This window comes from Amblyraja radiata, chromosome 4, assembly GCF_010909765.2.
Source record: "Amblyraja radiata isolate CabotCenter1 chromosome 4, sAmbRad1.1.pri, whole genome shotgun sequence".
Lineage (NCBI taxonomy): Eukaryota > Metazoa > Chordata > Chondrichthyes > Rajiformes > Rajidae > Amblyraja > Amblyraja radiata.
The window spans coordinates 11,095,040-11,111,362 of NC_045959.1; positions in this window are offsets into that span (position 1 = coordinate 11,095,040).

Here is a 16,323-nt window from a genome sequence, read left to right on the forward strand (position 1 = left end):
TGCCATTGTTCCCATGTGCCAGAAAGAAATGCCAAATAAAAGTTAGGGCCAGTTCAATAGTTCAATAGTACTTTATTGTCATATGTACATGTGTAAGGTGATATTCCTTTTTTGCCTACAGTTCAATAAAAATATTACTGTACATAGGCAGCATCATACTTAAGTACGAGTGAAAGAATACTAGATCACACTGAAACATTACACAAGAGTTGCCACAATTCCAGCGATATTTTGTCCGATTAAATTTTGTAAACTATTAGCAACTATCATTATTTCTGATCTTATTAGTTATTAGTATCTTAAATTCAAATTTGTGTGGTCACAAAATCAAAACACATATCAGTTAATGCTGGTTTATTTTCTTGTCTATCAAACAATATCTCTAGTACTGAAAATTAACTTTTAAGAGTATAGGTGGTTTGTTTCGTAAGTTTGCAGACTATTAAAAAAGTGGTGACGTTGTAGATAGATAGATAGATAGATAGATAGATAGATAGATAGATAGATAGATAGATAGATAGATAGATAGATAGATAGATAGATAGATAAATACTTTATTAATCCCCTTATTCAGGGGAAATTCTGATGTCCTTGCAGCACACTAATAAAAATACAACACAGTATTCATAAAGAAATTCAACACCAAAACATCCCCCCACAGTGATTCCCACTGTGGGGGAAGGCACAAAGTCCAGTCCCCATCCTCTTGTCCACCCATAGTCGGGCCTATTGAGGCCTCCACAGTCACCGCCACGGCGCCCGATGTTCTCGCCGGGTGATGGTGCTCCGGCGTCGGGAGAACCCCCAGCGGCTTGGGGTGCCAGGAACGGCCGCCTTCCCACCGGAGCCTGCGGCTTCCAAGCCAACAAACCACGCCAGACGGAGCTCCGCACACTGGTGATCTCGGCGAGATGTAAGTTAGCGAGGAAAGATACAGTAGGATATTGGTCAGTTGGAAATTTGAGCAAAGGAATTGCAGATGGAGTTTAATATGGACAAGTGTGAGGTTATCCATGTTATACATTATAAGAATCTAATTTGTTTAGAATTTAATTATAATTGAAGAATTTAAAGAATTGAAATAAATGTGATTAATTCTTTTGTCTTTCCATTTCATTTACTTTTTCCCGTTTTTGTCATGATTTAGTGTCGACTTAGGCATTGTAACATACTGTCTACTTCAACATTTGATTAGTGTATAAATGTAAATAATTTGGTGTACATATAGCTGCTGGTGTACATATGGTGTACATACTTTATTTTTCCTTCAAAATATACTTTTTTCAATTGGTAAATATATACAATTTCTGAACCATTCAAACAAAATTCATCCGACATTTTCGGAGACTCTACAAATTTTTCCAGTACAATTTTTTTACATTTGTCAAATTTCACCAAACAGTCCCCCACCAGTGCCACTCTGTGGCCCCTGTCCAAGTAATAAATATATACAATGTGTACACAGTGCGAAAATTTCCATCTGACATTTCAAGTTCCACAAAAAATGTCCCCCACCCGTGCCACTCATGGGCCACCCTGGTGTGGGATACCTTCCCTTAATTTAATTTGAGGGGCGTCTCCACCATACCGTGCCCCCCATGTCCAGCAGCGGAAGGACCCTAGTCTGTGGCCCTCCCCCACCGAGCCTTGGCGTTGGCTGCACCAAGCTTCAGCGAGTCCCTTAGCACGTACTCCTGCAGTCTGCAGTGGGCCAGTCGGCAACATTCCCTGACGGACATCTCGCTCTGCTGGGTGGTGAGCAACGCTCGGGCAGACCAAAGAGCGTCTTTCACCGAGCTGATGACCCTCCAGCAGCACTCGATGTCAGTCTCTGAATGTGTCCCTGGGAACAGTCCGTAAATCACAGAGTCCTCTGTGACGGAGCTGTTCGGGATAAATCGTTCCAGGGACCCTTTCATACCTCTCCAGACTCGTTTTGCAAATCCACACTCTGCAAAGAGGTGGGCAACCGTCTCCTCTCCATAGCAACCGTCCCAGGGGCAGCGTGCGCTGGTAGTGAGGTTCCGACGGTGCAGGAAGGATCTAACTGGGAGGGCTCCCCTCACCGCCAGCCAAGCCAGGTCTTGGTGCTTGTTGGTGAGTTCTGGCGATGAGGCATTTTGCCAGACAAGCTGGGCAGTCTGCTCTGGGAACCACGCCACCGGATCCATCGAGTCCTTTCCCTGCAGTGCCTGCAGGACATTCCGTGCTGACCACTGCCCGATGGACTTGTGGTCAAAGGTGTTGGTCTGGAAGAACCTTTCAACAGACGTCAGATGGGGCGGCGATGTCCAGCTGACTGGTACATTGCGTGGCATCTGCGCCAGGCCCATCCTTCACAACACCGGGGACAGGTAGAACCTCAGCAGGTAGTGGCACTTAGTGCCCACGTGCCTTGGCTCTACACTCCGCCTGATGCAGCCACACACAAAGGTGGCCATCAGGATGAGGGCGACGTTGGGCACGCTTTTACCCCCATTGTCTGCCGACTTGTACATGGTGACCCGTCGCACCCGGTCCATCCTCGACCCCCAGATGAACTGGAAGACGGCCCGGGTGATCCCCGTGGCGTAGGAGGGAGGGACAGGCCACACTTGCGCCACGTACAGCAGACCCGAGAGCACCTCACACCTGATGACCAAATTTTTCCCGGTTATGGAGAGGGAGCGTTGCCTCCACAGCTCCAGCTTCCTCCCCACCTTGGCTATCCGCTCCAGCCAATTCTTGTTACTCGACTCAGCCCCCCCGAACCAGATCCCCAGCACCTTCAAGAAGTCAGGCTTGATGGTGAAGGGGATGGAAGATCGGTCGGGCCAGTTGCCAAAGAGCATGGCCTCGCTCTTCCTGCGGTTCACCCTGGCTCCCGTGGCCGACTCAAACTGGTCACAGATGCTGATCAATCTGCGGACCGACCTTGGATCCGAGCAGAAGACGGCGACATCGTCCATGTACAGGGAGGTCTTGACCTGAATGCCCCCACTGCCTGGCAACGTCACTCCTCTTATGCTCGCATCCTTTCTGATGGACTCGGCAAAAGGTTCAATACAGCAGACAAACAAGACAGGAGAAAGAGGGCAACCCTGCCTGACTCCAGACCTTACAGGGAAACTGTCTGATTCCCACCCATTGATTTGGACATATGGTGTACATATAGCTGCTAAATTTGTATAAGATAATTATAAGCAGTTGAATAAGGGGTGGGAATTAATAAGCTTTGGCTTCTTCCTGCTCCTTTTCGGACACATACGATTTCATTTATTTATAGATATTGTTTATTAAGTGTAGACACTTTATATATATTCTTGTTTTGTTTTTTGTATGCTGTTTCACACTTGCTTTTTATTATTTTATTCTGTTCGAAGTAAACAATGAAATAAAATACAAAATTAAAAAACATGTCTTATTCTTCATTCTGATTGGTGAAGGAGATGCACAGTTGCTCAGCATATTCATACAGGTTCTACGTTCTCTGTTAGGACCACTGCACTGAAACAGATTTCAAGTTGCCGCAGGTGCCAGTGCAAAAGCTTACAGAAAATCTATGAACATGTCAAAGTGTAATTAGTCATTGATTGCTGACCACAAGGTCTGAGGGGAAGAGTCACTTGGGGAAACCTTTAATCTTCTATTCTCCAGGAAATATAAGCCTAATGCGTACAGTCTCTCCTTGTAATTTATTTATTTTAGTGCTTCACATCCACAGGGTAGTTTTGTTCCTTTCACTGGTGCTGTGTGTGAGGATGTTCCTCCACTGGGTGTATTCAACCAGGATGGAAAGGAAACAAACTGCAGAGAAAAAAAACCCTAAACTGCTGAAGGAACTCAATGGGTAAGGCAATGTCTGTGGAGGCAATAGGTGGTCAACATATTGGGTCGAGACCCTTCATAAGTCTTGCCTGAGACGCTGCGTTGATGCCGCAGTTTGATTTCTGCTCCAGATTACAGCACCTGCAATGCCTGTGTCACCAAATAAACTGCTGATACTGGAGGTACACAAAAATGCTGGAGAAACTCAGCGGGTGCAGCAGCATCTATGGAGCGAAGGAAATAGGCAACGTTTCGGGCCGAAACCCTTCTTCAGACTGATACTGGAGATCTGAACTAGTAACAAGAGATGCTGGAAACACTCGGCAGGTCAGGCAGCATACGTAGAAAGACACAGATAGATTCCAACTTGAATATTTTTTGCGAGAACTGGGAAAGTGAGAAAATAAGTTGGTTTTAAGTTGTAGAGATGGTATGGGAGGAATGGATAGGACAAAAGGGAATACCTCTGCCAAGGTGAAGTCAGGGTTTTAGTGATGAAAAGCTTTATAGAGATAATAGTTTCTCACCAACATTTCTTCACCACTGCAACCCTGGCCTCACCCTTTCTTAAATGTTCCCTTTGTCTTGTCACAAACCTCTCGCCTCTTAAAATGAACTATTTACTTTGATCTGAAACCATAACGAGTTTCTCTCTCCACTGATGTCGCCTCACCTGCTGACTATTTCCAGTACACTCTGTTTTAATTTGACTGGGATGCTCAAGTGCTATGGTTAGAAAGAAACCTTGATTGAAGTCACCAAATCCATCCAATTTTTGGTTACTAAATTTAAATGTCCAAAGTCAGGATATGCCCGACTAATCCACTTGTACATTGCAAAGACTACCTGTTCGAAATAAGGAACTGCAGGTGCTGGTTTAACAAGGAAAGCCACTAAATGCTGGAGTAACTCAAAGGGTCAGGGAGCATATGGATAGGTAATTATTCATTCATTGCTGACCACAAGGTCTGAGGTGAAGAGTCACTTGGGGAAACCTATAATCTTCTATTCTCCAGGAAATATAAGCCTAATGCGTGCAGCCGCTCCTCGTAATTTGTTAGGTTGGGACCCTTCTTCAGACTGATTGCAGGGGTGGAGTGAAAGAAAGCTGGAAGAGTGAAGTCCTCCGCAGAGTGAAGGTCATAGCAGGTCATAGGTAAACATAGGTGAAGGGGGGGTGGGGGTGATGGGCATTCACAAAGCGTGAGATAAAATGATTAGAGAATTACAAATTGTGAAACTGAAGGGTTGGCGAGGTGAGAATTGTGTAGCTAAGGAAAGGAATGGCAGGAATTTCTGGGCATAATCCGGAAGACGCCGGATCATTTCATTCCAAAAAGGAAGAAAGATTCTAAGGGGAGTAGGAGGCAACCGTGGCTGACACAAGAAGTTAGGGATAGAATAAAACTAAAAGAAAAGATGTAAAACACAGCAAAGAGTAGCCGGAAGCCAGAGGATTGGGAAACTTTCATAGGACAACAGAAGGAAACAAAACGGGCAATACAGGCTGAAAAGATGAAGTATGAAGGGAAGCTGGCCAGGAATATAAAGAAGGAGAGTTAAAGCTTCTTTAGATATGTTAAGGGAAAAAGAGTAGCAAAGTCAAATGTGGGTCCCTTGAAGGCAGACACGGGTGAAATTATTATGGGCAACAAGGAAATGGCAGTAGAGTTGAACAGGTACTTCGGATCTGTCTTCACTAAGGAAGGCACAAACAATCTCCGAGATGTACTGGAGGACAGAGGATCTAAGGGGGTCGAGGAACTGAAAGAAATTTTCATTAGGCGAGAAATAGTATTGAGTAGGCTAATGGGACTGAAGGATGATAAATCCCCTGGGCCTGATGGACTGCATCCCAGGGTCCTCAGGGAGATGGCTCTAGAAATAGTGGACGCATTGGTGATCATTTTCCAATGTTCAATAGATTCAGGATCAGTTCCTGTGGATTGGAGGATAGCTAATGTTATCCCACTTTTCAAGAAAGGAGTGGGAGAGAAAACAGGGAATTGGCCTGACTTTGGTGGTGGGAAAGATGCTGGAGTCAATTATTAAAGAGGTAATAATGGGGCATTTGGATAGCAGTAAAGGGATTAGTCCAAGTCAGCATGGATTTATGAAAGGGAAATCATGCTTGACTAATCTTCTGGAATTTTTTGAAGATGAGACAAGTAAAATGGATGAAGGGGAGCCAGTGGATGTAGTGTATCTAGACTTTCAGAAAGCCTTTGATAAGGTCCCGCACGGGAGACTGGTGACTAAAATTAGAGCACATGGTATTGGGTAGGGTATTGAAGTGGATAAAAAATTGGTTGGCAGACAGGAAGCAAAGAGTAGGAGTGAACGGGTCCTTTTCAGAATGGCAGGCAGTGGCGAGTGGAGTGCCGCAAGGCTCGGTGTTGGGGCTGCAACTGTTTACCATATATATCAATGATTTGGAAGAGGGAATTAGGAGCAACACTAGCAAGTTTGCGGATGACACAAAGCTGGGTGGCAGTGTGAACTGTGAAGAGGATGTTAGGAGGTTGCAGGGTGACCTGGACAGGTTGAGTGAGTGGGCAGATGCGTGGCAGATGCAGTATAATATAGATAAATGTGAGGTTATCCACTTTGGCGGCAAAAACAAGGGGGCAGATTATTATCTCAATGGGGTTAGGTTAGGTAAGGGGGAGGTACAGCGAGACCTGGGTGTCCTTGTACACCGGTCACTGAAAGTTGGCGTGCAGGTACAGCAGGCAGTGAAGAAAGCTAATGGAATGTTGGCCTTCATAACAAGAGGATTTCAGTATAGGAGTAGAGAGGTTCTTCTGCAGTTGTATAGGGCTCTGGTAAGACCACATCTGGAGTATTGCGTACAGTTTTGGTCTCCTAATTTGAGGAAGGACATCCTTGTGATTGAGGCAGTGCAGCGTAGGTTCACGAGATTGATCCCTGGGATAGCGGGACTGTCATATGAGGAAAGATTGAAAAGACTAGGCTTGTATTCACTGGAGTTTAGAAGGATGAGGGGGTATCTTATAGAAACATATAAAATTATAAAAGGACTGGACAAGCTAGATGCAGGAAAAATGTTCCCAATGTTGGGCGAGTCCAGAACCAGGGGCCAGTCTTAGAATAAAGGGGAGGCCTTTTAAGACTGAGGTGAGAAGAAACTTTTTCACCCAGAGTTGTGAATTTGTGGAATTCCCTGCCACAGAGGGCAGTGGAGGCCAAATCACTGGATGGATTTAAGAGAGAGTTAGATAGAGCTCTACGGGCTAGTGGAATCAAGGGATATGGGGAGAAGGCAGGCACGGGTTATTGATTGGGGATGATCAGCCATGATCGCAATGAATGGCGGTGCTGGCTCGAAGGGCCGAATGGCCTCCTCCGGCACCTATTTTCTATGTTTCTAATGCAGGTGGAGGTATTCATTTTAAAAGATGTTCATTTTTAGAAGGGAGAGATAGTTGCAAGGTTAGCTGGGGCTCAGGGAAGGGGCAGGGAGAAAGAAAGGGGATGGGGGTGTGTAGGAAGGTCAGAATCCCTACCCTTTTAGCCATTAAAATGCAAATACATGGGCTAAAGGTGGTCCGTTCTAACCTGCCTGTGAGGTATAAATAATTTAAAGTTAGCTTCTTGATGACAAAACTGGATGGGATAGAAAGCTGCCTCACTGCTACAGAATTATAGCTATGGTCAATTATCAGCCAATTAGTTAACAAAAGCAGCCAACCTGTTAATTGTTCTCATGCAGAGCACAATGAGGAATCTAGTGCAAACATAAAACAATACAAACTAATGTTAATCACCACAAATTGTTGCAAGAGCAAGACTTTAATAAAACTGGGTGCTGAAGTACTGAAGCTTTTGTAAAACAAAATATTTGTCGTCCACAAAGTGTTGCACGCATAAAACATGATAGCAAATGGAAACGGCATAAAGTATTAAGGTATATTTCCCATCCAAATGAGTTGATTTCCCAAAATACAGGAGTATTCTTCTATAAATATTCACCCATTATTAGTTTTGTATTACTTTGGTGAGCTGAAGACCGCCGAGTAAAACATCGCGGAGCTGCGGGACTGTGGAGCGGCCAGCGTCACTGAACTTTACACCGGGAGTCTGGGATCTCGCGACGAGATCGCCAGTAGTGGAGCTCCATCCGGCGCGGCCTTGTTGGCTTCGGAAGCCGCGGTCTCCGGTAAGGGAAGCGGCCGTTCCAGGGTTCCCACGCCGCTGAGAAGATTCTCCTGACGCCGGAGTGCAATCACCCGGCGAGAACGGCCTGGAACATCGAGCCTCCGTAGCGGCGACTGTGGAGGCCTCAATAGGCCCGACTATGGGTGGACATGGGATGGGACTGGACTTTGTGCCTTCCCTCATAATGGGAACCATTGTGGGGGGAAGTTTTTTATGTTAAAGTTCTTTATTATTGTTATGTTTGTATTCTTTTTTATGTGCTGCATTGGCAACAAGAATTTCACTACACCTAGGTGTATGTGACCAATAAACAAACCTTTGAAACCTTTGTCCTGACGGGCTCTCTAAAAAGTCACCCCGATCCTGGCCTCTCTCCACTGGCACCCTGTGCGGTTCCGAATAAATTTCAAGATCCTCCTTTATGTCTACAAAGCCCTCAATGGGCTTGCCCCCACCTACATCAAAAGTCTGCTTATCCACCACACCACCTCCAGGTCCCTCAGATCGGCCGACTTGGGGTTACTGAACATCCCGCGGTCTAGGCATAAGCTCAGGGCGACCGCGCCTTTGCAGTTGCAGCTCCTAGACTGTGGAACAGCATCCCTTTTCACATCAGAATTGCCCCCTCCATCGACTCCTTTAAGTCGTGACTGAAAACACATCTCTACTCCCAAGGCTTTCTTGACGTCCTCTGAGCGAGGGCTATAAGTGTGTATTTATGTATGTACTAAATCTATGAACCAATGTTGTCTCCTTCGCCCTCTTCCTGTATCCTCCACCTCCTCCCCACCATGTGTGTGTGTGTGGGGGGGGGGGGGGGGGTTAGTATGCGTGTGAAGTCGCAGCAACTCCCCATGCAAACGCGCGTTGGGGAAACAGACCCAACGGGTCTGCACTTGGTCTAGTATTTATTAAATGTGAGCACTGTATAGGTTGCTTATGTTTTCCTGAGATAGTAGTGATGTGAACTCTTTGCAGGGAAGTCACTTTAATCACTTAAATCGTATATTAAAAGAGAAGCCTTGCAGATAGAATTTTAATAATAATAATGTACATTTTATAAATAACAAAGGAAACACAGGAAAAACATTTCTTCACAATCTATTTGTAGGTTTTGCCCAGGACACTGAAGATAACTTCCTGGCTCTTTAAAATCAATCCATTGGATGTTTTTACAGAGAAGAGGGGGAGGGGGGAGAGAAGGGGGGGGGGGGGGGGGGTGGAGAATGGGGGGGGGGGGGGGGAGAGAAGGAGGGGGAAGAGAAGGGGGGGGGAGAAGGATGGGGGAGAGAAGGGGGGGGGGAGAGAAAGAGGGAGCAGAGAAGGAGGGGAAGAGAAGGGGGAGAAGAGGGGGGAGAGAGAAGGGTGGGGGGGAGAAGAGGATGTAGAAGGGCGGGGGGAGAAGGTGGGGGGGGAGAGAAGGGGTGGGAGAGAAGGGGAGGAGAGAGAAGGGGGGGAGAGAGAAGGGGGGGAGAGAGAAGGGGGGGAGAGAGAAGGGGGGGGGCAACGAGCTTTACCTTCGATTGCCTTCGACTACCTATGATAGCATTACGACCGACTACGACCTACCTCAACTAAACCTACGAGTAAAAAAATATCGATTTTTTCCATGGCAAACTTTTTTTACTCGCGGGCATTTTTCAGCATGTTGAAAAAAACGCCGCGACCTAGCTGAGGCCTTGAGTACGTGGGGACTACTCTCGAGCATGAAGGAGAGTTACAAAGACCTCCCAGGACCTCGTGTCGACCATGCTGCGAGTACGAGTCGAGGGCAAACTCTTCTAAACTCGCGAATGAGGTCACCGCAGTGGGACAGGCCCTTTAAGAACATGCAAAAGCCTCAGCACCAATGGGACTTTCTTCCTACATGTATAAAGGAAATATATTTTTCTTGAAATGCACCACCGTACCACCAGTAAAATAAGATAAAATCACAATAGCAGCAGATGCTGGAAATTTGAAATGAGAACAAATAAAATGCTGGAAATGTTTAGGTGGTCAGGCAGCATCTCTGGAAAGGGTTAATGTTTCTGTTCCAGGACCTTTCATCCGATCAGATCCCACATGACTTGCTGATTGTTTCCGGCATTTTCTAATTTCATTTCACATTTACACCATCTGCAACCTTTTTGATTCTCATGTTATATTATTTTACGAGTGGCCCTGCGGTGCAGCTAGTAGAGTTGTTACTACACATCGCCAAGGAACTGGGTTCAATCCTGACCTTGGGTAATAGTCCATGGGGAGTTTGTGATCCAGTGGATTTCCTCTGGGTACTCTTTCCTTCCATATCCTAAACATGTGCAGGTTGATAGTCTAATTGCCTACTGTAAATTGCTGATAATATGTAGACGAGTGGTAGAATCCATGGGGGGGGGGGGGGGGGAGTTGATGAGAAAGTAGGGAGAATAAAAATATTGCATTCATGTAAAATTCATGCAAATAAGTGGTTGATGGTCAGTGTAGATTTTGAGGACCAAAGGTGTATTTCTGTATATCTCCGTATATCTCTATATCCGTGACTTTGATGATCCTTATAAATCCAATAGAGCTGTCCCTCATTTAGTAGCATTCTTGTTTTTGTGTCAAAATGTTGTGGGTTCGTCAAGAGATATAAGCAGAGATCTCTGCTCTCATATTAAAGTGCTTCAGTGGCACATCCATTTGATTCTGATGAAATGTACAATAGCACAATTTTAAAGAACAGTGAAGATATCTCTGGTATCCTTCAAGACATTTATGACATTGCTGTTCATGTATAATTGTCCTTATCAGTGTTTTTTTTGTGACGGTATGGTAACCTCTAAAAAGTTAAACGTCATTTTTTTGTTTTCTGGCCATATTAAACGTATGGTGCATACCAGTAAATTTTTGTCTACAAAAAAAGTATTGGTCCACACCCTTATGTTTATTTTAAATTAAGTCTATCATTTTGTGCCATATCTACTGAAAGTGTTAAAAAAGTGTTAAAAGGATATTTAAAAAACACCGACATCCACTCTAAACCCACTGACTCCCATGGCTATCTGGACTACACTTCTTCCCACCCTGCTTCATGTAAGGACTCCATCCCCTGCTCCCAATTCCTCCGTCTACGCCGCATCTGCTCCCAGGATGAGGTGTTCCACACCAGGGCATCTGAAATGTCCTCATTCTTCAGGGAACGGGGGTTCCCCTCCTCCACCATAGATGAGGCTCGCACCAGGGTCTCTTCCATACCCCGCAACACTGCTCTCTCTCCCCATCCCCCCACTCGCAACAAGGGCAGAGTCCTCCCTAGTCCTCACCTTTCACCCCACCAGCCGTCACATACAAGCAATCTTCCGTCAGTTTCGCCACCTCCAACATGACCCCACCACTCGCCACATCTTCCCATCTCCCCCCATATCAGCCTTCCGCAAAGACCGCTCCCTCCATAACTCCCTTGTCAATTCTTCCCTTCCAACCCGTACCATCCCCTTCCCGGGCACTTTCCCTTGCAACCGCAAGAAATGCAACACTTGTCCCTTTACCTCCCACCTCGACTCCATTCAAGGACCCAAGCAGTCGTTCCAGGTGCGACAGAGGTTTACCTGCATCTCCTCCAACCTCATCTATTGCATCCGCTGCTCTAGATGTCAGCAGATCTATATCGATGAGACCAAGCGGAGGTTGGGCGATCGTTTCGCCGAACACCTCTGCTCGGTCCGCAGGAACCTACCTGACCTCCCGGTGGCTCAGCACTTCAACTCCCCCTCCCACTCCGTATCCGACCTCTCTGTCCTGGGTCTCCTCCATGGCCAGAGCGAGCAACACCGGAAATTGGAGGAACAGCACCTCATATTCCGCTTGGGGAGTCTGCATCCTGGGGGCATGAACATTGAATTCTCCCAATTTTGTTAGTCCTTGCTGTCTCCTCCCCTTCCTCAGCCCTTGCTGTCTCATCCCATCCCCCAGCCTTCGGGCTCCTCCTCCTTTTTCCTTTCTTCTCCCCACCCCTCCACCCCCCATCGGTCTGAAGAAGGGTTTCGGCCCGAAACGTTGCCTTTTTCCTTCGCTCCATAGATGCTGCTGCACCAGCTGAGTTTCTCCAGCTTTTTTGTGTACTTTTAAAAAACATTTAATCTCTTGAACGTTTAGGAATGAAGTACAGAACAGATCTAACTTATGACCTTCGTGTGCAGTCAATGGATATATTTGCATGCTCCTGTACAAAAGGACTAGGGGACTGTTAAAGCAAAAATAATTATTGCACAAGAACTAATCATTTGGTAAATAACACTGGCAACTGTACAAGAATACAAATTCACTTAAATTGGCTTGAGACTAATATGTCTCAGATTAACCGTAACTTTTAGCAGATCTCATGTGCTTATGAACTTACAACTCCATTGGCTCATCTGCTAGAAGTTACTTTGATTTATAGTTTGAAGTAGATTTATTTACAGAGATACATTTTATATAATTGGTACATTTTCATAAAGTGTTATTCATGCATTCGTAGAATTTGAATAACATTTTGATGGCAACTCCATCAACAAAATTGGACCATTTAGATGAATAAACAATAAATGTTATTATCCAAACTTACTTTTGGAATATTTTAAATGATTGCTCGATTTAAACAGAGGTAATTAATGTAATCTAGAAATAAAACAAGATCAATAATGACTAATTTTCCAAATTTGTAATTGTGAAAACCTCGCACCATTATGATCCACTAGCTGCTAGAAAAGACTCATATTAAATGCAAGGATGCAATAATCATCAAATGGACTATGATAAACAGAAAATTGAGCATCTGAACTAAGCACAAACGAAAATCTGGCACTAGTAATCAAATTAAACAGTGTGTTTAGATCTGTAGATTTTGGAAGAATCTGTGTCATGCTTTTGGCTTTTTACACTAGGGTGGCACAGTGGCGCAGCAGTGGAGTTGCTGCCTTACAGCACCAGAGATCCGGTTCGATCCTGATTACAGGCGCTGTTTGTATGTTCTCCTTGTGACAGCGTGGGTTTTCTCCGGGGGTGCTCTGGTTTTCTCCCACATTCCAAAGACATGCAGGTTTGTAGGTTAATTGGCTTCTGTAAATTGTCCCTAGGTTGTAGAATAGAACTAGTGTATGGGTGATTTCTGGTTAGCGTGGACTTGGTGGGCCGAAGGGCCGGTTCCAAGCTGTATCTCTAATACTCAAACTAAACATTTGATCAGATTCTGTGTTAACAGCCACTTGTGTAAATGAATCATGTGTACCCATTAATTTAGAATGGTGCTGTGATTAGGTCCATGTAAACTGCAAAGACAGACATTACAGAGAACATTTGAATCTATCACATTTCAACATTAATTCTCCTTCTTAACAAAATTAGAATTTTACTTTGAACTAACAAATTCCTGATTTACTGAAAATTCATGAATGAACATGATCAGTGTGATATAGTAAAATGTTAATTTCAGAGTGATAGTGTGGGAACAGGCACTTCAGTCCAACATGCCCACACTGGCCTACTTGTCCCAGCTACACTAGTCCCACCTGCGTGCGCTTAATTCATATCCCTCCAAACCTGTCCTATCCATGTACCTGCCTAACGGTTTCTTAAACGTTGGGATAGTCCCAGCCTCAACAACCTCTGGCAGCTTGTTCCATACACCTACCACCCTTTGTATGAAAAAGTTACACCTCAGATTCCTATGTAGTCAAAATTGCTGGAGAAACTCAGCGGGTGAGGTAGCATCTATGGAGCGAAGGAATAGGTGACATTTCGGGTCGAGGCCTTTCTTCAGACCGATGTGGGATTGGGGAGGGGGGGAATGAATCGACTATCGACTATGTCATGTGGAAGACAATGAACAAACCTGACTATGGAATACCGTGGTGAACAGGAAGATGCCTCACAGAACTATATTTTGCCAATGACATTTCACTACTAGCAGAGTCGAGGCACACCCTTCAAGAGATGACAACTGCTCTGGAGAAGAATGCATCAAAGGTTGGATTAAAGATCAGCTGCCAGAAGACTAAGACCATGCAGACTGGGGAGCAGCAGCCAATAGACCAACTGATAATCAATGGGGAACCTGTGGAAAACACCACAAGATTTACCTATCTTGGCAGCATGTTCACAGCAGATGGAGATGTAGAGGTCGACATCAACTCCCGAATTGGTAAAGTTGCATCAGTCTTCAGAAGAATGCAGCCAATATGGTCTGGTGGCGGGATACCCAAGATGCTAAAAGTCAAGCTCTTCCAGTCCGTTGTCCTCCCTACAGCCCTCTATGCCAATGAGACATGGAAAATCAATGTGAAGATGAAGAAGAAATTGGATGCATTCCAACAACGCTGCTTGAGGAAGATCCTCTACAGATCACAAATGAGGAGATCTACCGTGAAACTGCAACAAAGCCTCTCAGCCAGGACAAAGAGGTACGCAGGATGAAATTTGCAGGACATGTACTCAGAGTGTCACCAGAACGTGCACCTAAGATAGCAAATGACATGGCAATGTGAAGGAAGAAGGAAAAGAGGCCGACCAAAACACACATGGAGGCGAACATTCCAGAAGGGTTTGGAAGCCCGGGACGCTAACCTATTGAGGGTGGAAGAAGCCGCGCATGACCGAACAGAATGGCGAAAGCTTGCTGCCCAATGCACTCAACAGTGTGGGAGGAACTAAGTCTAAGTAAAGTAAGTGGGGACCACCCTTGAAGCTTTGTAATAAGATTATTGGCAAAATTAAGGATGGTAATAGAGTTGGGATGAAAGGCTTGGTCAAAGAGATAATTTTTTGAGGAATAAATAGAGAATCAGTGGTTTAGGGGAAGAATTCCAGTGTTAGGCTATGACAGATGAAGGCATGGTCACAAATGCCACAGTAATTACATTGAGGGCCCAGAGGAATAGATTCTTCAGAGAGCTGTATGATTGGAGCAGGTGGCTGTGATAATTAAACTGTTCAAACTTCAGAGCTTTTGATTATAAAACTAATCACAGAAATATTGTGTGTTCCTGAAGTTTTTGTGTCTAAGTTTCTGATTCTGTTAAAAAAGAGATTGCCTTTTAATGTCAATCCTTTGCATATTGTTGCTTGCAATTTCAAATATTTCAAAATTTTAACACAGTAAAGAAGAAAGTTTTGATTACAACTGTTTATGCAGGTTTAAAGTAGTCCTCAAGATAAAGGATAAAAGGCCTGGATACTAAAATATTTTTCTGATGCCATGTCAAGTTCCACATCTGAAAATAGTATTTTATGACCAGAGAGATTGTCGAGCAGTAACCATGTGGCCTTTAAAAACGAATTTGGGGCTCAAGCACCAAAGTATCAGATTTTGTGGAATTTTGCAGCAGGGATAGCGCGTAACTATCAATCTCACATCATATCACTGATTTTTGGAAATTATGTTGGAGAAAGCTACCAAACTGCTCTGTATTTCAGAACAAGGTGAAAATAAAAAATAGACGTTGGAAATCTGGGGAACAAACTGAAATTGCTGAAAACTCTCTCTCTCCTTAACTAAAACATTAATCTTGTCCTCTTCCAGTCTGCAATGTTTTTAAATTTACGCAAAAATGGTACCCAATAGCGCAACGATTTTTCGCCACCTTACTCACCATTCTCCTGTGCTGCAAGTGCACGAAGTTTTGTTCTGATCGGGGAAATATTACAAAAGTTATTGGTCTTCTCTCCTGTCATTCGCCGGAACGGCGATGCCCCTTCCAGCATCCACTGCCAATCACCAGGGGCTGTGTGAGTCTGCGGGCGGCGGCAGCGACCACCACCACGAGCTGGGAGCCGCTGAGTGCAGCCGGGGCCGGGTGCCGTTGAGTGCGGTCGAAGCCGGGGTCGGGAGCCGCTGAGTGAGGTCGGAGCTGGGTACCGCTGAGTGAGGTCGGGTCCGGGAGCCGCTGAGTGAGTACGGAGCCGGGAGCCATTGAGTGAGGCCGGGGTTGGGAGCCGCTGAGCCCATGCACTCCCCCCACCACACACGCCCCTCACCCCTCCCATATACCCCCTCCTCCCTACCACGCACACCCCTCTCCCTCCACCGGTTGCAGAAAACTTCCCCCACACTGGCCCCCGCCTGAAGCCGTCTCCCTCCCCTGGCTACAGGACGCTGCCCCCCCACCACAGGCCCCCGACAGCCCCCACCTGAAGCCGTCTCCCTCCCCCGGCTGCAGGAAGCCAGGAACATAATAAACTATGTTAAAGGAGCACAAATAAGCTATTTGGCCCCTCAACCTGTCAAATATGGGTCCCTTGAAGGCAGACATGGGTGAAATTATTATGGGGAACAAGGAAATGTCAGAAGAGTTGAACAGGTACTTCGGATTTGTCTTCACTAAGGAAGACACAATC